The sequence below is a fragment of the Bos mutus genome, chromosome 3 (assembly GCF_027580195.1).
Source record: "Bos mutus isolate GX-2022 chromosome 3, NWIPB_WYAK_1.1, whole genome shotgun sequence".
Classification (NCBI taxonomy): Eukaryota; Metazoa; Chordata; class Mammalia; order Artiodactyla; family Bovidae; genus Bos; species Bos mutus.
The window spans coordinates 34,314,376-34,333,406 of NC_091619.1; positions in this window are offsets into that span (position 1 = coordinate 34,314,376).

Consider the following 19,031-nt stretch of genomic DNA (forward strand, 5'->3'; position numbering starts at 1 on the left):
AATATACTTGCACCTGAACAACTGAATATTACCCTTAGTCTCACCCATTTGTTGTATGTATTGCCACACACAGGCTGACATACAGTAATTTGTGCCCCCAGTGTCAAATGAATCACTGTGCTTTCAGGCCAGCAATCACTGAGAAGAAGCAAGGATTTCTTTCATTTGTCTGGTTTTTTATAGTAACTTGTTGACCTTCACTTAGTGCTCTGAATAACAGACATACACCCGGGGTCACAGGGCAGAAGGCAAGATCTAGGTTCTGCCAGATCGAAGCAGGAAAAACTGAGAGAAGAGAAAGTCATTCTATAATTTATCTCAATAGGAATACTTGGACCAGGACCACAGGCTTTATGAAGAATTAACTACTGTCCTTTAAAAAATAAAAAGATGCAATTCATATTTTATTTAGATAAAAAATTGTTTTCACCTAAAAGTGAGAACAATATTTGACCAATTGCTTATCAATAAACTACAATTTTTCTTTTTTGCATCTTATTGGCTAGCCATGTCAAGGTAAGACATGGCAAAATGTGGCACAAACACAGATGAGTGTCAGTGTCCGGGGACCTTGTCTCTGATTCTGTGAGGACTGTCAAACAGTTATCAACTACATACCTTCTAAAAAGCTTGCAAAATCATCTGTAGGAAGGCTCAACAAAGGACTGGATGAAGTAACAGCATTCAGATTTGGATTCACCTCTGCTGGGTATTTGGTGAATGCACACTATGTATTTACTGAATCAATTCAGTGACCTAGAAACGGAGGTTACGTCTCCTTTGTGATGCTCAATCATAGATACTTCCAGCCACTCGTGCTGAAATATATGCTAGAATCTCTGGGCCTCCTAAACTCCACCATCCCCAATAAGTTTGTTTCTGTGGTGGGAAGGCTAAGAACTCTCTTGTTTTAAGATTTTATGGTCAAATGCATAGCAAACATCCTCTTCCAACAACATAAGAGAAGACGCTACACATGGACATCACCTGAGGGTCAACACCAATCAGATTGATTATATTCTTTGCAGCCAAAGATGGAGAAGCTCTATACAGTCAGCAAAAACAAGACCAGGGGCTGACTGTGGCTCAGATCATGAACTCCTTATTGCCAAATTCAGACTTAAATTGAAGGAAGTAGGGAAAACCACTAGACCATTCAGGTATGACCTAAATCAAATCCCTTATGATTATAAAGTGGAAGTGAGATATAGATTTAAGGGACTAGATCTGATAGAGTGCCTGATGAACTGTGGATGGAGGTTCATGACATTGTACAGGAGAGAGGGAGAAAGACCATTCCCAAGAAAAAGAAATGTAAAAAAGCAAAATGGCTGTCTGAGGAGGCCTTCCAAATAGCTGTGAGAAGAAGAGAAGTGAAAAGCAAAGGAGAAAAGGAAAGATATATCCATTTGAATGCAGAGTTCCAAAGAATAGCAAGGAGAGATAAGAAAGCCTTCCTCAGCAACCAATGCAAAGAAATAGAGAAAAACAATAGAATGGGAAAGACTAAAGATCTCTTCAAGAAAATTAGAAATACCAAGGGAACATTTCATGCAAAGATGGGCTTGATAAAGGACAGAAATGGTATGGACCTAACAGAAGCAGAAGATATTAAGAAGAGGTGGCAAGAATACACAGAACTGTACAAAAAAAAGATCTTCATGACCCAGATAATCATGATGGTGTCATCACTCACCTAGAACCAGAAATTCTGGAATGTGAAGTCAAGGGGGCCTTAGGAAGTATCACGATGAACAAAGCTAGTGGAGGGGATGGAATTCCAGTTGAGCTCTTTCAAATCCTAAAAGATGATGCTGTGAAAGTGCTGCACTCAATATGCCAGCAAATTTAGAAAACTCAGCAGTGGCCATGGGACTGGAAAAGGTCAGTTCTCATTCCAATCCCAAAGAAAGGCAATGCCAAAGAATGCTCAAACTACTGCACTAGTAAAGTAATGCTAGTAAAGTAATGCTCAAAATTCTCCAAGCCAGGTTTCAGCAATATGTGAACTGTGAACTTCCAGATGATCAAACTTGTTTTAGAAAAGGTAGAGGAACCAGAGATCAAATTGCCAACATCCACTGGATCATTGAAAAAGTAAGAGAGTTCCAGAAAAACATCTCTTTCTGCTTTATTGACTATGCCAAAGCCTTTAACTGTGTGGATCACAATATACTGTGGAAAATTCTGAAAGAGATGGGAATACCAGACCACCTGACCTGCCTCTTGAGAAACCTGTATGCAGGTCAGGGAGCAACAGTTAGAACTGGACATGGAGCAACAGACTGGTTCCAAATAGGAAAAGGAGTACGTCAAGGCTGTATATTGTCACCCTGCTTATTTAACTTCTATGCAGAGTACATCATGAGAAACACTGGGCTGGAAGAAGCACAAGCTGCAATCAAGATTGCCAGGAGAAATATCAATAACCTCAGGTATGCAGATGACACCACCCTTATGGCAGAAAGTGAAGAAGAACTAAAGAGCCTTTGATGAAACTGAAAGAGAAGAGTGAAAAAGTTGGCTTAAAGCTCAACTAATTCAGAAAACGAAGATCATGGCATCTGGTCCCATCACTTCATGGAAAATAGATGGGGAAACAGTGGAAACAGGGGCTGACTTTATTTTGGTGGGCTCCAAAATCACTGCAGATGGTGACTGCAGCCATGAAATTAAAAGACGCTTACTCCTTGGAAGGAAAGTTATGACCAACCTAGACAGCATATTAAAAGCAGAGACATTACTTTGTCAACAAAGGTCTATCTAGTCAAGGCTACGGTTTATTCAGTAGTCATGTATGGATATGAGTTGGACTATAAAGAAAGCTGAGCACCGAAGAATTGATGCTTTTGAACTGTGGTGTTGGAGAAGACTCTTGAGAGTCCCTTGGACTTCAAGGAAATCTAACTAGTCCATCCTAAGGGGTATCAGTGCTGGGCGTTCATTGGAAGGACTGATGTTGAAGCTGAAGTTCCCATACTTTGGCCACCTGATGTGAAGAGCTGACTCATTTGAAAGGACCTGATCTGGGAAGGACTGAGGATGGGAGGAGAAGGGGACACCGACTCAATGGACATGAGTTTGGTTAAACTCCTGGAGTTGGTGATGGATAGGGAGGCCTGGAGTGTTGTGGTTCATGAGGTCGCAAAGAGTCGGTCATGAATGAGTGACTGAAGTGAACTCAATCAAACTACCATTTACTTAAGGAAAATGCAAAAGCAGTCTTCTATTGCTTTGTTGGCTGTAGTCGAATCATCACAAAGAAGCATCAGACTACGTGGAAGGCACTCGTGCTTTTGCTTTTCACTTGTAAAGGAGGCTGGTGGTCAAGCTTTCTACTGTGTGCGTGCTTTCTCGGTCACTCAGTCATGTCCAACTTTTTGTGACTCCATGTACTGTAGCTCTCTAGGTTCCTCTGTCCATAGGATTCTCCAGACAAGAATACTGGAGGGGCTGCCATTTCCTCCTCCAGGGGATCTTCCCAACCCAGGGATCAAACCTGTATCTTCCAAGCCTCCTACATTGGCAGATGGATTCTTTACCACTGACACTATCTGCTCTCTTCCTCTTCAGCTCTCTCCACCTTATGCAAACGGATTTATATAGTCCTGGATCTGCACTAGTGGTTGGCATGTTAAGACTAGTGTCTCACAGCCAGTTGCAAATTTACCTTTTATGAGGCCACTAACGATAGCAGGTGCGCCTAAATACCCTGGGGATGGGAGGGAGGGAAAATAGAAAAGGAACTTACACAAGATCATAAAAACAGAGTTGCTGATTCACTTTGCTATGCACCTGAAACTAACAGAACATTGTAAATCAACTATACTCCAGTAAAAATTAAATAAAACCAAACAGAGTTGCAAGACTTTTTTTTTTCTGGAGTTTTTGAAGGCCATATGTGACAAATAGTGCACAGAATACCTAACCCCATAAGTTGAGCATATGTTAGGAATAAACACCTAATTTGCGTGTTGTGGTTAAACACTCATCCAGGGAGTCTCATTAGCAAACACATTAATTAGGATCCTGTTTACTTTCCTACTGTCAACAGTTGTTTGTTTGAGCTAACCTATTCTACCTTCATTAAGGTAAAGTAGTACCAGTCGGCGCACAAAACTGTGTCTCAAGTTTATGAGAAATTTAAGATGCATACAGAGCTTCGATTTCTCTACCTACCTTCTGATCATTCAATATTTTACATATATGAACAAGGCAGGAGGTTCAAATTAATATGAACTGCAATGGAACCTCAATGAAACTGCAATGTATCCTTCTGTGGATACTCCTTCATTCATTTATGTAACCCTGGGTACTAAGGATGTCCAGAACAATAAGTTCAGTTCAGTTCAGTCACTCAGTTGTGTCTGACTCTTGGCGACCCCATGAACCACAGCACGCCAGGCCTCCCTGTCCATCACCAACTCCGGGAGTTTAACCAAACTCATGTCCATTGAGTCAGTGATGCCATCCAATCATCTCATCCTCTGTCATCCCCTTCTCTTCCCACCCTCAGTCTTTCCCAGCATCAGAGTCTTTTCAAATCAGTTAGCTCTTCACATCAGGTGGCCAAAGTATGGGAGCTTCAGCTTCAACATCAGTCCTTCCAATGAACACCCAGCACTGATATCCCTTGGGATGGACTGGTTGGATTTCCTTGCAGTCCAAGGGACTCTCAAGAGTCTTCTCCAACACCACAGTTCAAAAGCATCAATTCTTTGGCGCTCAGCTTTCTTTATAGTCCAACTCTCACATCCATACATGACTACTGAATAAACCGTAGCCTTGACTAGATAGACCTTTGTTGACAAAGTAATGTCTCTGCTTTTAATATGCTGTCTAGGTTGGTCATAACTTTCCTTCCAAGGAGTAAGCGTCTTTTAATTTCATGGCTGCAGTCACCATCTGCAGTGATTTTGGAGCCCCCCAAAAATAAAGTCAGCCGCTGTTTCCACTGTTTCCCCATCTATTTTCCATGCAGTGATGGGACCAGATGCCATGATCTTCGTTTTCTGAATTAGTTGAGCTTTAAGCCAACTTTTTCACTCTTCTCTTTCAGTTTCATCAAAGGCTCTTTAGTTCTTCTTCACTTTCTGCCATAAGGGTGGTGTCATCTGCATACCTGAGGTTATTGATATTTCTCCTGGCAATCTTGATTGCAGCTTGTGCTTCTTCCAGCCCAGTGTTTCTCATGATGTACTCTGCATAGAAGTTAAATAAGCAGGGTGACAATATACAGCCTTGACGTACTCCTTTTCCTATTTGGAACCAGTCTGTTGCTCCATGTCCAGTTCTAACTGTTGCTCCCTGACCTGCATACAGGTTTCTCAAGAGGCAGGTCAGGTGGTCTGGTATTCCCATCTCTTTCAGAATTTTCCACAGTATATTGTGATCCACACAGTTAAAGGCTTTGGCATAGTCAATAAAGCAGAAAGAGATGTTTTTCTGGAACTCTCTTACTTTTTCAATGATCCAGTGGATGTTGGCAATTTGATCTCTGGTTCCTCTACCTTTTCTAAAACCAGCTTGAACATCTGGAAGAAGTATTGCTGAAACCTGGCTTGGAGAATTTTGAGCATTACTTTACTAGCGTGTGAGATGAGTACAATTGTGCGGTAGTTTGAGCATTCTTTGGCATTTCCTTTCTTTGGAATTGGAATGAGAACTGACCTTTTCCAGTCCCATGGCCACTGCTGAGTTTTCCAAACTTGCTGGCATATTGAGTGCAGCACTTTCACAGCAACAATTTTTAGGATTTGAAATAGTTCAACTGGAATTCCATCACCTCCACTAGCTTTGTTCATAGTGATGCTTCCTAAGGCCCACTTGACTTCAAATTCCAGGATTTCTGGTTCTAGGTGAGTGATGACACCATCATGATTATCTGGGTCATGAATATCTTTTTTGCACATTTCTTCTGTGTATTCTTGCCACCTCTTCTTAATATTTTCTGCTTCTGTTAGGTCCATACCATTTCTGTCCTTTATTGAGCCCATCTTTGCATGAAATGTTCCCTTGGTATGTCTAATTTTCTGGAAGAGATCTGTAGTCTTTCCCATTCTATTGTTTTCCTTTATTTCTTTGCATTGATCGCTGAGGAAGGCTTTCTTATCTCTCCTTGCTATTCTTTGGAATGCTGCATTCAAATGGGTATATCTTTCCTTTTCTCCTTTGCTTTTCGCTTCTCTTGTTCTCACAGCATCAGAGGGCAGACAGACTGCAACCACAATCACAGACAACTAGCCAATCTGATCACATGGACCACAGCCTTGTCTAACTCAATGAAACTAAGCTATTCCATGTGGGGCCACCCAAGATAGATGGGTCATAGTGGAAAGGTCTGACAGAATGTGGTCCACTGGAGAAGGAAATGGCAAACCACTTCAGTATTCTTGCCCTGAGAACCCCGTGAACAGTATGAAAAGGCAAAAAGACAGGACCTGAAAGATGAACTCTCCAGGTCGGTAGGTGCCCAATATGCTACTGGAGATCAGTGGAGGTATAACTCCAGAAAGAATGAAGGTATGGAGCCAAAGCAAAAACAACACCCAGTTGTGGATGTAACTGGTGATAGAAGCAAGGTCCGGTGCTGTAAAGAGCAATATTGCATAGAAACCCAGAATGTTAGGTCCATGAATCAAGGCAAATTGGTAGTGGTCAATCAGGAGATGGTAAGAGTGAATGTCGATATTTTAGGAATCAGCAAACTAAGATGGACTGGAATGGGTGAATTTAACTCAGATGACCATTATATCTACTACTGTGGGCAGGAATCCCTCAGAAGAAATGGAGTAGCCATCACAGTCAACAAGAGAGTCCATAATGCAGTACTTGGATGCAGTCTCAAAAATGACAGAATGATCTCTGTTCGTTTCCAAGGCAAACCATTCAATACCACGGTAATCCAAGTCTATGCCCCAACCAGTAACGCTGAAGAAGCTGAAGTTGAATGGTTCTATGAAGACCTACAAGACCTTTTAGAACTAACACCCAAAAAAGATGTCATTTTCATTATAGGGGACTGGAATGCAAAAGTAGGAAGTCAACAAACACCTGGAGTAACAGGCAAATTTGCCTTGGAATACGGAATGAAGCAGGGCAAAGGCTAATAGAGTTTTGCCCAGAGAATGCACTGGTCATAGCAAACACCTTCTTCCAACAACACAAGAGAAGACTCTACACATGGACATCACCAGATGGTCAACACCGAAATCAGATTGATTATATTCTTTGCTGCCAAAGATGGAGAAGCTCTATATAGTCAGCAAAAACAAGACCAGGAGCTGACTGTGGCTCAGATCATGAACTCCTTATTGCCAAAATCAGACTTAAACTTAATAAAGTGGGGAAAACCACTAGACCATTCAGGCATGACCTAAATCAAATCCCTTATGATTATAAAGTGGAAGTAAGAAATAGATTTAAGGGACTAGATCTGATACACAGAGTGCCTGATGAACTATGGAATGAGGTTTGTGATACTGTACAGGAGACAGGGATCAATACTGTCCCCAAGAAAAAGAAATGCAAAAAAGCAAAATGGCTGTCTGAGGAGGCCTTACAAATAGAACAATAAGACATGGATCCTATTTTCATTTGGTAACAATGTAAAAGAAATTTAAAAATGCCAATATGTAAAACTGATATGACCCCAACCTCACTATCTTGTGGGTACCCATGAGGGCAGGATTATATGAACCCCCTAAATCTCAGTTGTCTAAGCCAGCAGTCAGAAAACTATTACTTGAAGGTCAGATCCAGCCCACCACCTATTGTAGAGTTTTACTGGAACACAGCATGCTCATTTGTTCACTTGTCTGCTGTTTTTGTGCTACAATGAGAGAACTGAATACTTACAATAGAGAACACGTAGCTCACAAAGCGCAAAGTATGACCACATGGCTCTCTACAGGATTTTGCTTAGTCTCACATCACCAGAATGTTAGAGGTTCTTCCAGGGCACTCATATGTTGGTTCTGGTCATGCTCTAAAGATGTCCTTTCTGGGGACCTGGGAGATTGCATGTGTCCTTTGAGGCCAGGTTCAGAAAGTGCTGGCCCTGCAGAACGCCACCCCAGCAGGATTGTTCACTCCTGCTGGTCACAGCTTTCACTGCCCCTTCTTCACTGGCTGCTGTGTTGCAAAATGTCCCAAGTGCTACTGGTGGAACCATAAACTTGTGAACATTCTGGTGGGCTGTGAGACAAGACAGAACAGCCCTTGATAGTCTCACAGGGATAAGCCTAATCAAGTCACTTGACTTGAGTGAGGATATTCAGATTGTCCCAATGGGCTGGGCCCTTAAGGAGTGAGAAGAATGATGCTGCATGCTCTCCATTTGCCCTTACAGACCCGCACGCCACTCTCCTTGGATAAACCTTCATGCACCATACAGACTCCTTTGCCCTCTTGATTCCTACTGAATTTGGCCAGTGGGAGGCCGTGACAGAGACTCAAGGTCAGAGAAGAACTGGAACGTCCCCTGGGATCCTCTCATGCAGGTTGGCAGAAGTTGGTTCCTCTATGAAAGCCCACCCTCTCCCAAGTCCCCAGTCTCCCTAGGTTCTGCGGAAGGCTCACTACTTTTGCCCTTCTGGACAAGGGGAGGTACTGCTTCCCCAAGCCCAGATACCTCACCACCTCTTTTCTCTTAACCTGGCTCACATCTTTGATCACAGTCCCTTCATTAGATTCTCCTCAGCTACCCCCCTAGAGTGCCAGCTGTTTCTTGTTGGAACCCTGACTATACCAGCGCCTTTCCCCCAAAGCACTCGTACCTCAGGAGGATGCCAAGCTGGACTCCACCCTCTCCCCTGCATCTTAGGCTGGGAGACGCATCCAAAGTCGTCTTCCTCTCATGCACCCTTATGTGATCCTTTCTTGGAATTTGATTTTGGGTGTGATCCATTCCAAGTCAGTATTCTACTAAACTGGAGACTCAAAATGGTACATGGGGATGGGGAGGGGCAAGCATGGAGGACTTCGCCTTACTCCTCTTAAACTATCTTTGAACAGCCTCCAAGCTCCAGCTCGGCCAGATGTAAATAAGGTCAGAGAGGGGTCACTTATTATTCTTCCCGGCTACATCTGGAGCTCAGATCTGCTCTGCTCAAATGCCTTGTTTTGAAAGAAGTGCATTTGAGTATCATGAGCCTCTGAACCTATTTTATCTTTAATCCCACCACACACACACACACACACAAACACAGCTTGGAGTTACCTTCTGTTACAGGTTCAGAGGACAGAAACAAACTGTGATTACATTACAACTTTGCAAGGCCACAGCACAGAAGCAGAAGCACAGAACATACGTGGAATACTCAATTGAGAAGACACAGTCTGTCAGCAAGAGGAGACTTGGCAAAACTTATAAACACCTACCATTCGAACCATTCAATTCTTTACTGCTCTCTCAGGGGAGCTTCAATTCTGCTTGATTTCCCAGCCTGGCCCTCTGCCCTGCCGCCGGAGGTCTCAGTCAGGGGGCGCCTCTCAGGTTCGCCATTCCAACTGATTTAATTTAGAGGATTTCTCACTTGTCACATGGCAGCAAAGGTCACGTGGCTTAGTGATTATGTTGTTTGGGAAACAGCTTCTTTGCTGCTGCGGTTCTGTGACATTGGTGGAAATTTCCCTTTTTGTGCTATTTTTTTTTACTTCTGGCCCTGAGATTATAAGGTCCTACCAAATAGTTTTATGGCCACATCTTGAGAAACACATTTTTTTCCTTAAGGCATTATTGCCGAAGGGGATGAGAATGTGTACATGCACTTACATAAGCATATTTCTGTCTTCAGAGAACAATTTCCCATCTCATAGAGACAGGAGTAGGTCAGGGATGGAATAGCATCTAGACTGTGACTGGTTTATTAATATTATCTGTAGGCAGCTATTAAAACATCAAGGAGAAAAAGGTCTTGGGAAAAAGAAGGAGGGTGTGGAAAGCAAAGGAACCCAGGTGTCATTGCTTATGGCTTTATTGAGAATGTTGAACTCTGCCTATAACTGGGAAATCAAAGTAGTACTGAAACCTTTCCATGGTCATCCTTTTGATTATGTTTCTCCTGATTGAACAGCACCTCTGTAACCAAATACCGAGTGATACATTCAATTCCTATAACAACAATGTGAGGTAGGTATTATTAAACCCATTCATCCGTGAAGAAACTGAGGCACAACAAGGTTAAGTCAGGGACCAAGGTCGCACAGCTCATAAGTGGATAAAGTGGCTTCAAACCCGGCTAACTGGACCTCTTAGCCCACACTCCCAACCCTTCTGCTAGGCAAGGAAAGATCCTGGAATCTAGACGGGTGCTGAAGGCCTGTGACAGTCAGGAGGCTCCCGTCATGTCTACCCCTCAGCATGTTCCTAGGAGCTGAGCTCGTCAGTGACTCAGCCATGCTCCTTGCAGTCCTGGAGGGCTGGCTTTCTGCCCCCTGAGGATGCTGAAGAAATGAGGAACTGGATTTGCTTGGGAGGAAGGTAGTGAGTCCTCTCTTGGCCTTGGCATTGCAGCCGGTGGAAAGGGCACCAAGCCTGGAGTCCAAGATCAAGTCCCAGTCCCAGGGTTCTCCAAAATGAGCTGTGATGTGACTGAAGGAAATGCGGTGTGTGGATGCATCCAGCGCCAGGAGCAGAGCGGTGCTTAAAAATTTATTTGCTCATTATTTCACTCAGAGAATGAATATCTGAGGGGCAGGCGGCAGCCTTCTCCTTACTCCTGAGGGAGCCTCCCACTCGTGTGTGTTCAAATAATAATGTTAAAATATTGGACCATAACCCCCAAAAGATGCAACAGATTTCCTCATCACAGCAATGCTGGTGTTTTACCCCCCAGCTAGAGTGGGAGTCAGGATGTGCAGGAAACTCCTTTTGTACTTGATATGTTCTAGGGAGTATTGTTTTCCTTTATTTGTTTCATGTAATGTGCTGACAATTTCGTTGCACAAGTTGGCATTTCTAACCAATGTAATTACATCTGGAAACTGCTAAAGAGGCTATTACTAAAGAAATCAAACGTTTCTCTATGTAGAGTGGGGATAATAATTTCTCTTAATGTTTGTACCACGCTTGGAAAGCCTGGGTTGAAAGAAGTTTTACAAACGCAAAGCAGCATTCCCTGTTTCACTTTGTCCTTATTTAGCATCAATAGGGTCATTCTGGCACAAAGTAACTCGGAAAGCATAGTCTCTTGGGACCTACCAAATGATCACACCACCTGAGTGACTGAGTGTTAACATCCGAAGACAGGAAATGCCATATGTAGATTAAGGGCTTTTGTCACAAACTCATACGTTAATTTCCTTAGAAGTTACACATATAAGCACAGGATAAAGACAGCACTATTTCTTATCTCCCTCAATTCAATTTGGGGAGAGATCCGGGCATAGCGTCACCCTCCGCACCACTCCAGTCTGTGCCTGGGGAGGGGCTGTGCTAATGAAGGTAAGAAGATCTGGGTGTGCTTTCCTCTGGACCCGGCTGGTTAGCCATGAGGCCCTCCTCCTCCTTTCTTTCAAACCCTGGAGCCAGGGAGAAGACAGGGGAGAAACATGATGCATGAGGCATTATGTTTGCTACATATTTGGTGACAATGTAGGATTCAGTTCAGTTCCGTTCCGTTCAGTCGCTCAGTCGTGTCCGACTCTTTGCGACCTCATGAATCGCAGCACTCCAGGCCTCCCTGTCCATCACCAACTCCCGGAGTTCACTCAGACTCACGTCCATCGAGTCAGTGATGCCATCCAGCCATCTCATCCTCTGTCGTCCCCTTCTCCTCTTGCCCCCAATCCCTCCCAGCATCAGAGTCTTTTCCAATAAGTCAACTCTTCGCATGAGGTGGCCAAAGTACTGGAGTTTCAGCTTTAGCATCATTCCTTCCAAAGAAATCCCAGGGCTGATCTCTTTCAGAATGGACTGGTTGGATCTCCTTGCAGTCCAAGGGACTCTCAAGAGTCTTCTCCAACACCACAGTTCAAAGGCATCAATTCTTCGGCGCTCATCCTTCTTCACAGTCCAACTCTCATATCCATACATGACCACAGATTTAGTGCCTTCTATAATGTCAGACACTGTTCTGAATGCCGGAAATATAGCAGTAAACACGGTAGACATTCTCATGGACAGAGACAGACAATAAACAAACAAATAATATAACTTCGATGGTGATAGGTAGTAGGAAGACAAATAAGACAGGATGAAGGAATAGAAGGTGACTGGTGAGCAAGAAGGGCCTCTCCGATGAAGTGACATTTGAGCCAAGTCCTGAGTGAATTATGAAGAATATCTAGGGAAGAAGATGCCAATAAGAGGAAGCAACAAGTGGAGAGGTCTGAGTCGGAGTATGCTTGAGGGAAATTCAGAGTATATTTGAAATGGAAACAGCGAGGGTGGTATGGTGGGAAATTAGGGCAGAGACGTGGCTGTGGACTCTCCATGCAGGGCTCTGTGAGCTTCAGCAACCCCTCTGGAGTTTCAATGTGAGGAGACACCATTGGTGGGCTTGAGTAGAGCAGGAACATGGCCATATTTCCTCATTTAAAGGATCACTCTGACTGCTGAGGGGAGACCTGAACAGAGGTGAGCTTGGGAGAGAGGAAACCAGGAAGGACGCTGATGCAACAGACCAGGGAGGGTAGGTGCTGAGTCTGGAATGGAACTTGAAGGTGGAGTCAGAAGGGCTTGCTGACAGGATGCAGGATAGACTGAGAAGATCACACGCTTGGGGTTTGAGAAATTGCGGGAAGGAGGTACCACGACCTGAGGTGGGAAAGCCGAGGAAGAGCAGATGGGGGCTGAAGGAGGTGGGCGCTTAAGTGCTTGGTATTTTAGTCACATGGGTAGAGCATCGAGGTGGATGTCCCTTTGGCTGTTGGACACATGTGGTTGGATTCCAGGAAAGGCTGAGATGGCAATAACAGAGGACAATGACAGCAGGGTGGCCTGAGCCTTCCATAGCCCAGGTTGGTACCCGATCCTTATTGGCATTTGATTACTCGCCCTGGATAGACTGTGGCCTGTGGCCTCTGGTGCTCCCTCTTACTGAGAGGTCTGAGTCCACATTCTCCCAGCCACCATGCCCTCTGCTCCCAAACATTGCTCTTCCACACAGCACAGTGGGGCTATGCTTGGGGTAGGGGTTATATACCTTGGTTGAAGAGTTGTTGTTTGGAATTTAACTTAAAACAGACCCCTCCATTTGAGAAGTGCTCATTAAGCACTTTTTGTATAATATCTGATGTGAGCTTTGCCAGGCCTTGTAAATACAATGCTGCTGGCAGAGCAGGATGTAGAGCAGAAGCCAGTGGGTTAAACAGTCACATGGTACAGCCAGAAACAGGTAGTGGTAGAGGACCCAAGGTACAGGGTTGAGCAAAGGAGAAGGTACCACCCTCTCTGGGAGTGTCAGAAAGGAAGGTTCCCAATTCTTTGCCACCTGGTGGCTCAGATGGTAAAGAATCTGTCTGCAATGCCGGAGACCTGGGTTTGATCCCTGAGTCAGGGAAGATACCTTGGAGAAAGGAATGGCTACCCACTCCAGTATTTCTGCCTGGAGAATTCCATGGACAGAGGAATCTGGCAGGCTCCCCTGCAAGGGGTCGCACAAGAGTTGGACATGACTGAGCAAATAACACTTTCACTTTCCAATGAACAGCACAGTCTGTCCACTCTTGAATCTTGTGACTGTGTTGAGTGAAAGAATGCGACAAAAGTAAGACTATAAGCATTCTGAAGCTCGGTTTTAAAAGGCCTCTGGCTTCCATATTGTTTGCTGGAATGCCAGACATTGTGCAGGAGGGACAAGCCATCCTTGTTGGTCTTCTTTTATTCCAGTAAGTTTTGGGGTGGCTGGTACACAGCAAATAACTGGAATGGGGCATCAAACAGAAGGCAGCTCCACTGGGTCTTACAGGATGAGCTCACCAGATGGACACAATGGAGAGACACCTATCAGGTGGAAGGGGCAACCAGTGCAAAGGCACATGGGCCGCCTGAGTCCGGTGTCTTCAGGGAACTGCCATCCCTGGTACTCAGCCGGAGCGCAGGCTGGCAGGAAGATGAGGCTCAAGCAACTAGATAACTAGGGGTCTTCCATGCGTGGCAAAGACCTCATCATGTTTGAGCCCATTTTGGTTCATCTAGACATGGCACTATCTCACAAATCTTGGTGGTTTGTTCATGCCATGACAGCTTTTTCATGAAATTAATTGTTATGTAACACTTCAGATGTTATCTATTATACAGAAACTAAAGAAGCACCCTATTTCCTATGTCACTGACCACAAGCTTTGAATTTTGCTGTTTTAACATGTTAATCACGAGGCAACTGCCTTGCCCTTGAGTGTCCATTATGTTGCCCCCCAAAAGTCTGCAGGTGTCTGCCTTCTGGAATGGTATCACTCCCAGGGGACAGAGTGGGTGGGCCTGGGGGTCTCCTAGAGGAAGAGTTAAATCTCTGTGCCCTCAGAATACCTCCACTACATTTTTCCTGAATTGCCATCTCCTTTTACTTTTCACTGGGAACAAAAGCCCCTTTCCCTTGCTGGGAAGGAGCATCCCCATTCTGTATTCTTGTTGAGGCAATTTTAGAAGTACCTCGCTCTGTGCTGCTGGATGTTGTAGTGCGTTTCCATAACACATTTAAAGTCTCACTCCTTAAAACTGTCACGTCTGGAGAGCCCTAGAGAAGTCAGCAAGGACACAGGCGTGATCACTCTCTCCTGCCCTTAGTATTACAGGCAGCTATCAATTCCAGCTCATTTAGGCTGATCCAATCCCAGCATCAAAAGCCATTTCCATATTATTACACCAAACTGGAAATTACAGAGGCTGTGTATGCCTCTGCAAAGTCTCCAATTTAGGCTTATAACTTAGCACTAGGTTATTAGTGACATGCATCATTATCTCAAGATACATTCTATCTGCAAAATTTTGTTCTCAAATCCTTTGGAAGATTTCGGCTGTGCCGCTCAGATTCTCGGTTAGGCAGGCTGCACTGTTCACGTTAATGAGCTCTTAACATAGGCTTCAAAATTAATTTTTGATCATTGATTCCTAGCATTAACAGCCCCCCGAGCCCTTCTAGTGTAGAGAAACATCACAGAGAGAGGCCACAGAGTGAGTTAGTGGGCAAGCCGGAGTCAGAGGGACTGGGCTTTAATTAAGTGTGAGCCGCAGAGTGTCCCTTTGGAAGCTACAACCATGAGCTGACAAGAAAAACGAGAATCTCACCTCTCTCTTTTTTTTCAGTCTGGATAGAGCTTGTTTTGGTCAAATAATTCAATTTAGGAAAAACCAAATATTCAAGTTCAGGAATGATACATGCAACCAGTTCAATTGTTTTGACTGCATTATTGGATCAAGAAAGTAAACAGAAAGGTTCGACAATTTACCTGGTCCAAAACATTTAACTGCTCGATCCAGAAAATCTCTAAGGTCTTTGCCTACTGTAGGATTCTATTATTTTATCATTTTGTGGGTGAAATTGGTTGAATTTAGAGACCAGAATTTCTAATAGATAGCTTGAATTGCTGAAGTGAGAGAATCTAGAGAAATAAATGCCTTTGCCTTATTTTATGGCTAAACTGCAAGTGTGTGGTTTCAAGTCACATTTCCTGAATGTGAGCATCAGACTAGACAGTTTCATGTACATTATCTCATTTAATTCTCATCACAGGCCTGGCAGGTAAAAATCATGATGCCCATTTTAGTGTTAGGTCATTGAGTCTTAATGAAGGGGAGTTAGGCTAAACCCTGCGAGTTTTAAGAAATTGCAGTGAGGTTTTTAATTAGGGTAAAGTTTCTCAAAGGCTGATATCTTGACCAGGTGTATCAACCTCGTCTGGGAACTTGTTACAAATCTAACCCTGGGCTTCAGCTCAGATGCACTGTCAGGACTCAGGAGTTAGCTCTAGCATCAGGTTTCACTAAAGCCCTCCAGATGACTCTGACGCACACTCTCACATCTGAGAACAATCTGCTCAAGGGCAAACTACGACAAAGGTTCAGGAATGCAGATGTTTCTATTTTAAGAAAAAGCTATGTATATCGAAATCTGAAATTAGAAAATATTAACTGGGATACACTGATGATGTTATAAGGACTGCTTACTTTTTAAGAAGCATGCACCACAGGTTTTAATTAGGAATACTCCCCTAAAGTATTTAAAATGAGATTCAGTCTGCAAATCTTTAATGTAGAAACATTTTCTTCTCAGGAATTCAGTTTATTTTTGTTTTTATTTACATTATTTAATATAGTAATTTACTTAAATTGCACTATTTAAAGATAATGAGAAGCACAGACACTCAAGTTTGTACTAGACTCTGCTGCTTCCATCATCTGCATCAGCGCCAGGCACAGAACAGGTACTCAATATTTGTAAATGAACGTACGCGTGCACGCTCAGTCACTCAGTAGTGTTCAACTCTTTGCGACCCCATGGACTGTAGCCCACCAGGCATCTCTTTCCATGGAATTTTCCGGGCAAGAATATTGGAGTGAGTTGCCATTTCCTCCTCCAGGGGGTCTTCCTCACCCAGGGATCAAACCTGTGTCTCCTATATTAGCACTGAGCCATCTGGGAAGTACAAATGAATGTACCAGAGCCCTGTTACAAGCAAGTCCTGTGTGTGTGTGTATGTGTGTGTAATGTCAGTGTTAACAATGATAATCTAGTAGGAGAGATAACAAGAAAATCACAGGATAAAGCACATGCAGCAAGACCTAAGTGATGAGTCAGATCATTAAGCATGGATAGAAGTAGTGAGGATGTTTGACAAGACTTCCTGGAGAGGTGGGACCTGACTTGGAGTAGGATTTTTATGGTGAAGAATTATGAAAGGCATTTGAGGTTTTGAAAAAGACCTAAACACGTCAGGAAGATGATAAAGTGCAGGGCATTTTCAGACTTCATGGATTAGAGAGATGTGCTGAGGACAAGACGGGGTTTGAGTTCAAGGCTATGGAGTGAATAGTTTATCCTAAGAGGCTGTGAATGGAGTGGTGAAATAACAAAAGTGTTATCCCATGAAAACTATCCTTTAAGCAGACAGAATTTAAATTAACAAGAGGTTCAACACTTGAATCCAACTACAAGGCATACCTCGGGGATGTTGCCAGTTTGGGTCCAGACCATTGCAATAAAGAGAATATCACAATAAAGCATCGCCGAATTTTTTGGTTTCACAGTGCATACAAAAGTTATGTTTACACTACACTGCGGTCTATTAACTGTGCAATAGCATTGTGTCCAAAAAAAAATGTATATACCTTAATTAAAAATATTTTACTGCTAAAAAATGCTAACCATCATCTGAACCTTCTGGGAGTTATAATTTTTTTTCAATAGTAACATCAAAGATCACTGATCACAGATCATCATAACACATATGATCATAATGAAAAAATCTGAAATATTGTTAAGAATCACCAACATTGGACACAGAGACTCAAAAACGAGCAGATGCTGTTGGAAAAACGGTGCTGATGGACTTGCTCGTTGTCACAAACCTTCAATTTGTAAAAAATGCAGTATCTGGAAAAAGCAATAGAGTGAAGTGCAGTAAAATGAAGAATACCTACAGAGAAATCCTAACATCTTGTACATTATGATGCTAGAACTCTGATAGGCAAGTTTGTCTTTTGTTTAGTCACTCAGTTGTGTCCAACTCTTTGCGACCCCATGGACTGCAGCCTGTCAGGTTCCTCTATCCAAGGGGATTTTCAGGCAAGAATACTGGAGCAGGTTGCTAGTCCCGCACCCCCCTCACTCTCTCCCCACCCCGTTCCCCCCTCCCTTGCCCCAAGGGGATCTTCCCAACCCAGGGATTGAACCCAGGTCTCCTGCAAGTCTCCTGTATTGCAGGTGGATTCTTTACTGCTGAGCCACCAGGAAAGCCTGCTATGCAAGTATATGCACATATCTGGCTCCCCAGGTGGTGCTGGTGGTAAAGAATCCCCCAGGCCAATGCAGGAGTAGCAACAGACGTGGCTTTGATCTCTGGGTTGGGAAGATCCCCTGCAGGAGGAAATGGCAACCCACTCCAGTATTCTTGCCTGGAAAATGGAGAGAGGAGCCTGGCAGGCTATAGTCCACGGGGCCACAACGAGCTGGACACAAAAAAGCACACATGCACATATTATCAACTCACATTATGCCTTTGTTCTCCTTTTGCCATCTTCTAGTCATGGTCTACCTACGAGCTTAAGAGAAGCAATTAAGTATGCAGAGAGAAAATGAGTCAGCAATATGCTCATAAGCGGCACTTATAAAAATGCATAAAGACAGTAATAATACTTAACACAGCTACTGGTTCAAGCCTTTCAGCCAAGATTAGCTGAGTGGTTGGTATTACTTTAATTTTTCACTACTATTAGCATTCTCTTTGTTGACATGGTTGCAAATGCAAGCTTCACATTCAGGTATGTGCCACATTCAAAAATTTAAGGGCCTTGTATTCAGTGCCTTGGAGAGCTTATAGAGGAAGTTTTGGTGAGACCCCCCATCTGAAAATTTCCGGAAAAATCTGGAAAGGTGGAACTGGAGCTTGAAAATATCAAGTTATCACCATCATGGACCATCACCCCTTTAGACTCTTCCTACACTTTACAATTTGCCAACTATTTTCATGTTCATTAGCTCAAACTTGATTTCCACATTAAGTCTGGAGAGTGAATTCTATTAGACCCATTTTAGAGATAGGAAAATTAGGAGCAGTGCTGTCCAATAAAAACATAATGTGAGCCACATATGTAATTAAAACATCTCTGGTAGCCACATTAGAAAAGGAAAAAGAAACAGTTTTAATCAATTCTAATAATATAGTTTATTTAACACAACATGTCCAAAATACTATCATCCCAACAGGTAATCAATATGAAAATGATCAAAGAGATAATTCACATTCTTTTCTCATTTGTTTGGTACTCTTTGAAATCTGGTATCTTACACTCACAAGACACGTCAATTTAGACTAACCACATTCAAGTGCTCAACACCACAGGTGGTCTAGTCACTTCTGATTCAGAT